This window comes from Sciurus carolinensis, chromosome 2 (assembly GCF_902686445.1).
Source record: "Sciurus carolinensis chromosome 2, mSciCar1.2, whole genome shotgun sequence".
Taxonomy (NCBI): Eukaryota; Metazoa; Chordata; class Mammalia; order Rodentia; family Sciuridae; genus Sciurus; species Sciurus carolinensis.
Genome location: NC_062214.1, coordinates 158,140,120 through 158,149,754, shown reverse-complemented (window position 1 = coordinate 158,149,754; position 9,635 = coordinate 158,140,120). Strand labels below are relative to the sequence as shown.

At 37.9% G+C, this 9,635-nt stretch overlaps 1 non-coding gene across 1 annotated transcript; it reads left to right on the top strand.

Moving 5' to 3' along the window:
* The first annotated feature begins 4,951 nt into the window (after positions 1-4,951).
* Trnak-cuu (transfer RNA lysine (anticodon CUU)) lies at positions 4,952-5,024 on the top strand. The gene has a single exon. It is a non-coding gene; the product is annotated as a tRNA-Lys (tRNA).
* Positions 5,025-9,635: the final 4,611 nt, after the last annotated feature.

The window sequence follows — 9,635 nt, the reverse complement described above, 5'->3', positions numbered from 1 at the left end:
TCCGAGGCCTAAAGGATTGTGGGAAAAGGAGGGGTGAGAGTAGCGAGCGGCGCGCTTGGGTGGGAGCCACGGAGGTGGGGTTAGGGGGTTAGGGAGAGGCGGGGTTTTCTTCTTGGGTTGCAGTGCCTTAAGACACATTGAGTCATTGGGTCCTTTAAGAAAGTGCACTATTTCTTTTTCCAGGAATTATTTATCTTGTATATTTTCTCTTTCTTTTGCCCTGAAACAAAGAGGAAAGATGTCCCTGTACTCTAATAGAGCAGAGAAAGCAGGAGGGGAGAGTTATCTCTTTGTCTTTGGTCTCCTGGTTCTGACTCAGTATCTTGATGGTATTTATATTTCACCCCCCCCCCCTTTTTTTGTACCAGAAATTGAACCCAAGGACCCTTAATTACTGAGTCATATCCCCAACCCTTTTTATTTTGTGACAGGATCTTGCTAAATTACTTAGGGCCTTGCTAAATTGCTGACACTGACTTGGAACTCCTGCCATCCTCCTGTCTCAGTCCCCCGGAGCCGCTGGGATTACAGGCCTGTGCCTCCGCGCCCTGCTCTTTTACCCTCTTATCTCAGGCCTTCGGAAAGAAGTTGCACTTTAAGGATATCTTCTGAGAACTTGACATTTTACAAAAGTATTCATGCCTTTTCTATGAGTATAACGCTTTTGAGTAAAGGAAAAGCCTTATTGCGGAAATTTATTGAGCATTAATAAGTTAAAAGTACTTGTCTGAACATTACTAATAAAATGGTAAATGAGATATAGTCCCATTCCTCACGGAATTCTCAATGGGAAGAAATAGGCAACAAAAATAAATAAGCAAAACAGTTCTATAAGTGGTAGGAGAGAACAGTGAGTTATAGACAATGCATGTGCAAATTCTCTGTTGCTCAGGGAATGACTTTCTGAGTGGGTAATATTTAAAATGAAACTTGGGAAAAGGAAAGACTTAGAATTGCCCAGGGAATAGGCTCTGGACAAAATTTTACTTTTTCTAGGAACTATCAGGTCAGAATGGGTCTATCGTAGAGATTTAAGTGCAGAGAGTGACAAGAGAAATCAAAGAAGTGGACCAGCTCTTATTGTGAGTGTTTTTTGGGGGGTCCTTTTTTTTTTTTTTTTTTTTTTTTTTGTGGTGCTGAGGATTGAACCCAGACCTTGTGCTTGTGAGGCAAGTACTCTACCAACTGAGCTATATTCCCAGCCCATCAATGAATTTTAATATAATGTAAGTAAAAGGTCAGAGCAATTGTTTTAGTTCTAAAATACTTCAGTGTGTTTTTGCCTCCAAGACAAAACAAAATTTTACATAACCATAGTATGATTATGAATATCAGAAAATCAGCTGAGCATGGTGGTGTACATACAACACTAATCCCAGTGCCGACAGGAGAATCCCACATTCAAGGTCAGCCTTATCAAGGCCCTAGGCAAAGTATGGAGACCCTGTCTCAAAAATAAATAAAAAGAACTGGTAATGTATAGCTCAACGGCAAAGCCCCCTGGGTTGAATTCTCAGTACAAAAAAAAGAAAAAGAAAATTAACAAATATTGCTATCTAATCTATCAATTTTTATTCAAATTTTGGCACTTCTCCCAGTTATGTACTTTACAGCACAAGACAAATCTCACATTGCATTCAGTTGTCATATTTCCAGTCTTCTTTAATCTGGAAATTAGTTGTCTAGTATGTCTTTCGTTTCCATGGCATTAACATTTTTGACAAATTGAAACCATTTGTTTTGTAGAATATTCCTTAATTTAGATTTATCTGATTTTTTTTGTTGTTGCCATAATGGGAATTGAACCAAGGGGCATTCTTTCACTGAGCTTCATTCCCAGCCCTTTTAATTATTCTTGCTTTCTTTCTTTTTCTTTTCTGTTTTGAGGCAGGGTTTTGCTAAATGTCAGTGACTGGCTGGAACTTGCAATCCTGCCTCAGCCTCCGTTGATGCTGGGATAACAGGCATACGATCATGTTCAGGTGATGCTTTTCTGGCAGGAATACTGCATAAGTGACCTTGTATTCATGTCAGAGTGTTATCTTATGAGACACATGATGTCAGTTTGTTCTGTTAGTAGTAGTGTTAACTTTGATAATTTCCTTACAGTTTCTCCACTATAAAGTTTCTGTTTTCTCCTTTATTATTAATTAATACTTAATTATTAATTTTCCCTTTATTATTAATTAATTATTTGGGAAAATAATTTCCAACTATGTAAATATCTTGTTATTCTTCAAACTTTTGTCCACTAGTTATAGTACCTGATTATTCTTATTTGAATAAATTTTTATTATGGTGGTTGCCAAGTGGCAGTTTTTAGTTCCATCATTCCATTCCCATTAATTATTGGGTTTCTACACTGATATCATCAGGAAAAAAATTTCCAACAGGAAAATTACATTATTTGATTTACATTATTAAATGATTTTTTTGTGTGTGAAGAATGATAAATAAGGAGAAAAACAGAAGCAGGGATACTAATTGGAAAGCTCTTGCTGTCCTATGGGCAACCAGTAACAGAGAGTGAGTTGGACTAGAGGTAGCAGTGGAAGTGAAAATGTGTGGATAAATTTCAAATGTGTAGGGCATGCTGAAGAATTGGATGTAGAAAGTAAGGGAAAAAAAGAATTTCAATAGTTCTTTCTTGTTAGTGAAGCATTATAATTAATGCTTAAGTTTTTTTCTTGAACAAATAAAAAATTTAAATATTTTTCAAAGACTAACCACTTAAAACCTCTCATTAAAACATTCTAGTTGTAATTTTTTTTCATAAGAGCTCCTGATTTCAACCAAGATAGGTAAGAAAGTGCTGAAGAAAGCTGAAGTCCGTGCCTGGATCGGAGGCCTGTCTGTAATCCCAGAGGCTCTAGGGGCTGAGGCAGGAGGATCTCGAGTTCAAAGCTAGATGCTAAGCAACTCAGTGAGACCCTGTCTCTAATAAAATACAAAATAGAGCTGGGGATGTGGCTCAGTGCTCTGGTGCCCCTGAGTTCAATCCCAGTAAGTAAGTACCCCCCCCCCCCAAAAAAAAAAAGTCTGTCCTCATAGGAGGGTTCACATAAAAGGTAAACTAGAGTCACAAGCTTGTTTACTTGTGACACACCTTATTTGAGTGCCTTGAGTGCCTAGTTCACTCTGTTCTTAATAATTAAGAAGTTGGGGGATATTTCTGAACTCATTGTCAGATGAACTGCCTACTTGGAGGTTGGATTGTTGATTTATCTTGTGTCTTGGAAAAATGCATTAAATTGTTGTCTCAAGTTCATTATTTGTCTGATTCTTTGCAAGATTTAAATGGGATGGATTTTTTTTAACCAAGTTACTCCAAAATACATTTGGAAATAGTACATATGAAATTGATATGTAACTTACATATCTTTCTTATGGGATGATTAGCTTTTTGAGGTTATCAACATTTGTTTTATAGTCTGTTAGAATACTTAATGGTGCTTTACATGTGGTAGATACTTAATAAATATTATTTTAATAAATCATAATATAAAAATTTAAACACTATCAAGTAACATATTTAATAATTGAGACTATATCTACTGTCATATTTATTATTTAAATAATGGTTATAGGGCTGGGGATATGGCTCAGTTGGTAGAGTGTTTGCCTTGCAAGCACAAGGCCCTGGGTTTAATACCCAGCACTGCAAAAAAAAAAAAAAAAAAATGGTTATAAATGATAATGATTTTAATATGTAAAAAAAATTTCATTTCTCAGTATCATTCTTCCAAGTTATAAAACAATCACAAATAAGCCAGTTTGCATTTACAAAAAAAATTGTAATTATAATATTTTTTAAAAAAATTTTGTAGTTGTAGATGGACAGAATGCCTTTATTTTATTTTGTTTTTATGTGGTGCTAAGGCTAGAACCCAGTGCCTCACATGTGCTAGGCAAGCACTCTGCCACTGAGCTACATCCCCACCCCATAATTATATTTTAAGCTTAAAATTTTTAAATACCCTATTTAAGTCCTAGTTTTACATTGAAGAATCTAAATATTTTATGACACGTCTTATTTCTTAATTGAGTACCTCAGAAAATTCCATACTCAATGTGTTTAGTTTCTAAATATGGTGTTTTGGGGTAATATACTAAGCATTCTTTGTTATTCCCAGGGCTACACTTTAACTTGTGATTTTCTTTTTTTAAACTTGCAATTTTGAGCAGGAGAATAAAGAACCCCTATCACATAATTTTGCAGAATTCCTTATCTAGAAAGTTTTGCCTGCCTCTCAGAATATAAATATTTCAATTGGAGATTATTCCATTAGCTCAGTTTGTCATAATTTCATCAAAATCAGATTTTTCTCTTTTTCTCTTAGAAATAATATTTGTTACCTTTGGATTCAGAGACTCATTAAAACTTTTCTCCCAGTTTCTATCATTTGAGCAGGATGATAGCGTGTGAACGACCTAAATCTCTATTATTAGAGGTCTCTAAAGAGACCTTATTTTAATTGAGTCAGTATCCCCTTTCCTAAACTTAACTTTCCTTAATCGGACCAGACTAAAGAAAATAGCTAAACTGTTCTTCAGTGAAACTTAATCTTCCAGCGGTCGAAATTTGTTTTTTAATGCGGAGCCCAAATATCAAAAGGAATTGAATATGCCTTTTGATAGAAGTTGGATAACTTTGACACGTGTTTATGTAAAGAAGGTAACATGTTAGGCAGTACATATTTTAAAACACTTCAGGAGCAAGATTCAATGATTTTTAAAGACTTGCATAAGTTTTCAGTGATTTTAGGATTACATATACAATAGTAATTCTTAAATCTATGTTTGAACGTTTTAAAACGTCTTTGGAAAGCTGAAAGCCCCACTCCATAGTATATTACAAATAATTTTTTCGGGAAGGGTAATGAAACGGGAAGGGAACCAAATATGGTTATGCAGTCACCAAAAGACAAAAAATTGAGGCCACACTGCAGCCGCCCGGCTAGCTCAGTCGGTAGAGCATGGGACTCTTAATCCCAGGGTCGTGGGTTCGAGCCCCACGTTGGGCGGAGAGAATTTTTTTTCATATGTAAATTCAGTTTCCTCTGAGGTCTGGACAGGTTCTCCCAAACACTTTAGGGATGATTTTAAAACGAATAAATCGAACTTCTTTCAATGTCCAGAAGATCTTTGGGAAATATTTTGTAAACGAACAGGTCTGAAACTGCGCTTGCGCACATGAAGGCACACCTTCGTTCCCCAGCCCTCCTCATGAACACACAAAGGAACCCTAAAAGGCCACTGTTTTAAGACCAGTCACTAGGCATGTTCTGTTATCATGCATGATTTCAAGTTGCTGGTAGATGGCAGTTTCTGCTTTTGTCTTAACAAAACCACGAGCCCCAATTTTGGTGGTTTTTCTAGAGTTCAGGAGATCCCACGTAGAGGCAGCTGGAGGCGCTTCAGGACTCCGCGCAGAAGGCACCAGAAGCGGAAGCTCGCCGGCTGGGATCACCCCGGCGAGGCACGTTCCCGGGTCTCTCCCTGGATCCCGCGGGTGAACGATCCCGCTACCGCCTGAAGTCAGCCCGTGCTGTCCTGTAGTAAAGGAACTAATTTTTCTCTTCTCTCGATTGTTTCTTTCCATGTACAAACCTGTTGTTTCTGTATCTTAAAACAAAAAATTCCATCCAGTTTCCCTGCAGGCTACCCTTCTATTTCTGTTCCTCTAACTCTGAAAGTGTACAGAACTTAAAAAACTGAAAAACTAAAAAACAACCCAGTAGTGGAACAAATTGGTCTTATTACCTAATACAGCAAGGGAGAACCGTAAAGTAAGAAGGCCGTTGTTTAAAAAGAACCCATGACTGCATTTGGACTTTGCTTGGGTAATATCGGAGGGGTGTGAGAAGCGGGGACTTGATCCGCACTGGGTGCTCAGAAAGCCAGGGCGACCGCCTGATCTGGATGAGTCTTCTGTGTGTACCAGGCCGGCTACCGGAGGGGTAAAGCCGAAGCTGCTAAACAGGGACTCGTTTAGCAAGAGAGAAGGACGCTTAGTGTTTTGAATTGGACAGTGGCCAACCTGTATCAAGTGGATGTTCTGTGAGAAAGGGGAGGAAAACAATTCAGCAGAAAGCATTATTATCAGTCCTGTGACGGCACTGAAGCTTAGCTCTGTCAAATTAGTTTCCAAATATTGGGAGCTGCAGCTTGCCTTTCTCGACGTGTTTCAGTCAGACTTTCCTGCCTCTCCCCCTTCCCCCACTAATCTGCTGAATTGTTCATGAAAAGGACACCAATCCTATCCCCCTTACTAAATCTAATTGTTAACTTCCAAATCTAATCTATTGGCATATCAAAAATTTATTACAAATTTGATCAGTTCCTGCTGGATACACTTCTTCCTTTGGCTCCCACAATGCTAGCACTATCTTGATTTCTCCCCTTATAGTTCCTCCTTTCCTTTCCACCTCATCACTTTGGAGTGCTCAAGGGATGAGTACGTGGCCATTGTCTCTTCTCTATCCACACTCATTCACTAGGTGATCTCATGGTTTTAAATACCAGCTATTTTCTTAGGATTTCTAACCTTTTATAAGAGCCCAGATTTCTCTGAAATGTCAAAGTTGAGTATCCATCCATTCAGATTATCTAGTAACTATTTCAAACAATGTGTATAAAACTTAACTCTTCATCTATGCCCAAAATGTTCTCTAGCAGTTTTCTTTAAAAAAATTTATTATTATTATTTATTTAATGTAATTTCATTCTTTTAGCTATGCAGACCAAACATCTTGGAACCATCATTGATTCTTCTTTCTCCCCAACTCCATTATGAAGTTACCCTTTAATGAATCAAGCCCTCTGGTACTTCACTTCCACACTGTGCCTTGGCCATGTGTGTAGTTTTAGCCAATTGGTGAACTGATGAGGGCTTACATAGTGGGGCTTGTTACAAGATGCCAAGTAAGAAGTCTTAAGTACTCTGAGACTACATGTTCTGAGGAAACCAAAGCTATCCACCTGGGGAAAGGTCATGGGGGAGAGAGACTATATAAAGAGCATGGAGACTCTGACTTGTAAGCAAAGCCATCTTAGATCTTTCATTTTTGTAAATATTTTTCTTTTAGTTGTCAATGGACCTTATTTATTTATATGTGGTGCTGAGAATCAAACCAAGTGCCTCACATATGCTAGGCATAGCACTCTACCACTGAGCCACAACACCAGCCCTAGATCTTCCATTTTTAGCACACCAATGAAATACTATCAAATGAATACCCCCTGCTGACACCACATGGAAGAGAACTACTTAGTGAAGCCTTGTTTGAATTCCTGACCACAGAGCCATAAGCAGATAAAATTCTTATTATTTTGAGCCATCAGGTAGGTCTTCAGAGAGTTTGTTATACAGCAATAGATAACTGAAACATCCACGTGAAATCTATTGGGAAATCCTGTGGGTCTCCCTTTAAGATGTATTCAGAATCAGACTTCTCAGTTTTCCTCTAGCACCATGATTGAAATCAGGATAGATTTACCTGACCTAGAGTAACTGCAATGGCTTAAGTGATCTTCACTCTTCAGTCTCCCTAAACTCTATTCTTAATACTATAAGAAGTTAAAAACAAGTCTATCATATCATTATTCCACTCAACTCTCCAAGGGCACCCTGCTGTTCACTAAGATATGTCCTTATGAGATATGCCTACCTCTCCATTTCTGTGACCTGATCTCCTATCATGTTTCTTCTCCTTGCTCACTCTGCACCCATGGAAGGTATCAACTTCTTGACTTCTGCTATTATATCTGTCTTCCTACTTTCTCCCCTTGAAAGAGGAATTTTTGTGTTTTTTGTTCACTAATGTTATCTCAAGCACCTTGAGATAAGTATCTGGAAGATGGGTTGAACTAGTGAATTAAGTTTACTAGAGCTGCCATAACAAAATAACAAACTTGGTGACTTAAAACATTAATTTTGTCTCATAGTTTTGCAAACTAGAATCTTGGAATCAAGGTGTCAGCAGGGACATGCTCTCAAAAACTCTTCTGATTGGTTCTGTGCCTTTCTCTCAGTTTCTGGTGTCACCAGTCATCCTTGATGTTCCATGGCTTTTGATGCTGCGTAACTCCCATCTCTGCCTTGGTCACCACACAGCATTCTTCCTGTGCAGCTCTCTCACATGGCATTTTCCTCCTCTTATAATGACAGCAGTCATACTTGATTAGGTTCCACACTAATGACCTCATCTTATTTGACTATATCTACAACTCTGTTTCCAAGTATAGTCACATTCACAGGATACTGGAGGTTAAGACTTCAGCATATCTTTTCATGGAACAATTTTAACCTGAGACAGAGGCTGGCATTCTTTTTTTTTTTTTTTTTTTTTTTTTTTTTTTGCGGTGCTGGGGATTGAACCCAGGGCCTTAACTGAACTATCTCCCCAGCCCGAGGCTGGCATTCTTTAACCTCTGTCATTTTGGGTCTGCCAATTGACAGCTAGTTTGTAAAGCTCTATTTCAGCCACAGATCTTGTTTTTCATATTATTCAATGATGAAAAATTCCTTATAAGTAATTAAATTCAATAAAAGACAAGGTCAATAAGGATGCAAATTAAAAAAATGTTTAAAATTATGTTTACTGTAAAAAGAGATGTTAGTAAAATAGCTAATCCATAAATTGGCAATTAACAGTCAATTAACAGTACATCTATTGCTGGAAATCACACTGAGGTTTCAAAGGTAAGAAATAGAGCAGCCTTGTCTTTATGGAGTTTATATTACAAAAAGGAAGATAAAAGCTAGGCAGAAATGATTGCACAGTAAAAGTTACAAGTGCTTAGGGAAAGATCACTACCTTGGAGGAAAGGGTGCTGTGCAAGTGGTAGGTCTGGAGAGAAATCTTGCCTTTAGGAAACTGAATGGCCAAGTTGAACTTCCAGTTTCATTTACTGGTTCATTTATGGTTTTCAAATCCTTCCTAATTTACTCCTTAAATTATAGTTAGTAACATATCTCCATGTTGCCCTTGGCTTCAGCAACGTTAGGATGGATCACATGCTTTAAGACATGTAGAGTTCATATAGCCTGGAATAACCTCCCAACTACTGAAATCCTACTCATCCTTCAGAAACGAAGTCAAAAGCCTCCTCCATGAAGTTCCCCACTACGGGTCAGAATTAACTATATCAGTAAAAATGAGCAATTGATACCTTTCATGGCATCCACCACAATGTTCTATATAATCATTTGTGTACACATCTGTTTCTAGCCTGCAAATCCCTAAGGGTAAAGGTCCATGCCTTACTGTTGTAGTACTCACAGTATCTAACACTGCATAACACTATTGTAGGTATACAGCACTCAGTAGATATGGGATAAGTCTTGGTCTTGGGCTACTAACGTGGCACACAGTAACAAAGTAATGCTCTTTTTTTTTCTTTTCTTTTTTTTTTTTTTTAATGTGTTACCAGCGATTGAACCCAGAGGCTCTCAATCACTGAGCCACATCCCTAGCACCTCCCCCCAGTTTTTAGTGTCTCACTAAGTTGCTGAGGCTAGCTTTGAACTCATTCAAAGTTCTTTCTTCATTCTCCAGAGTCACTGGGATTACAGGAACGTGCGACTGTGCCTGGCTCTGCTAAAAATATTTTAAAAAGTAAACACACAACAA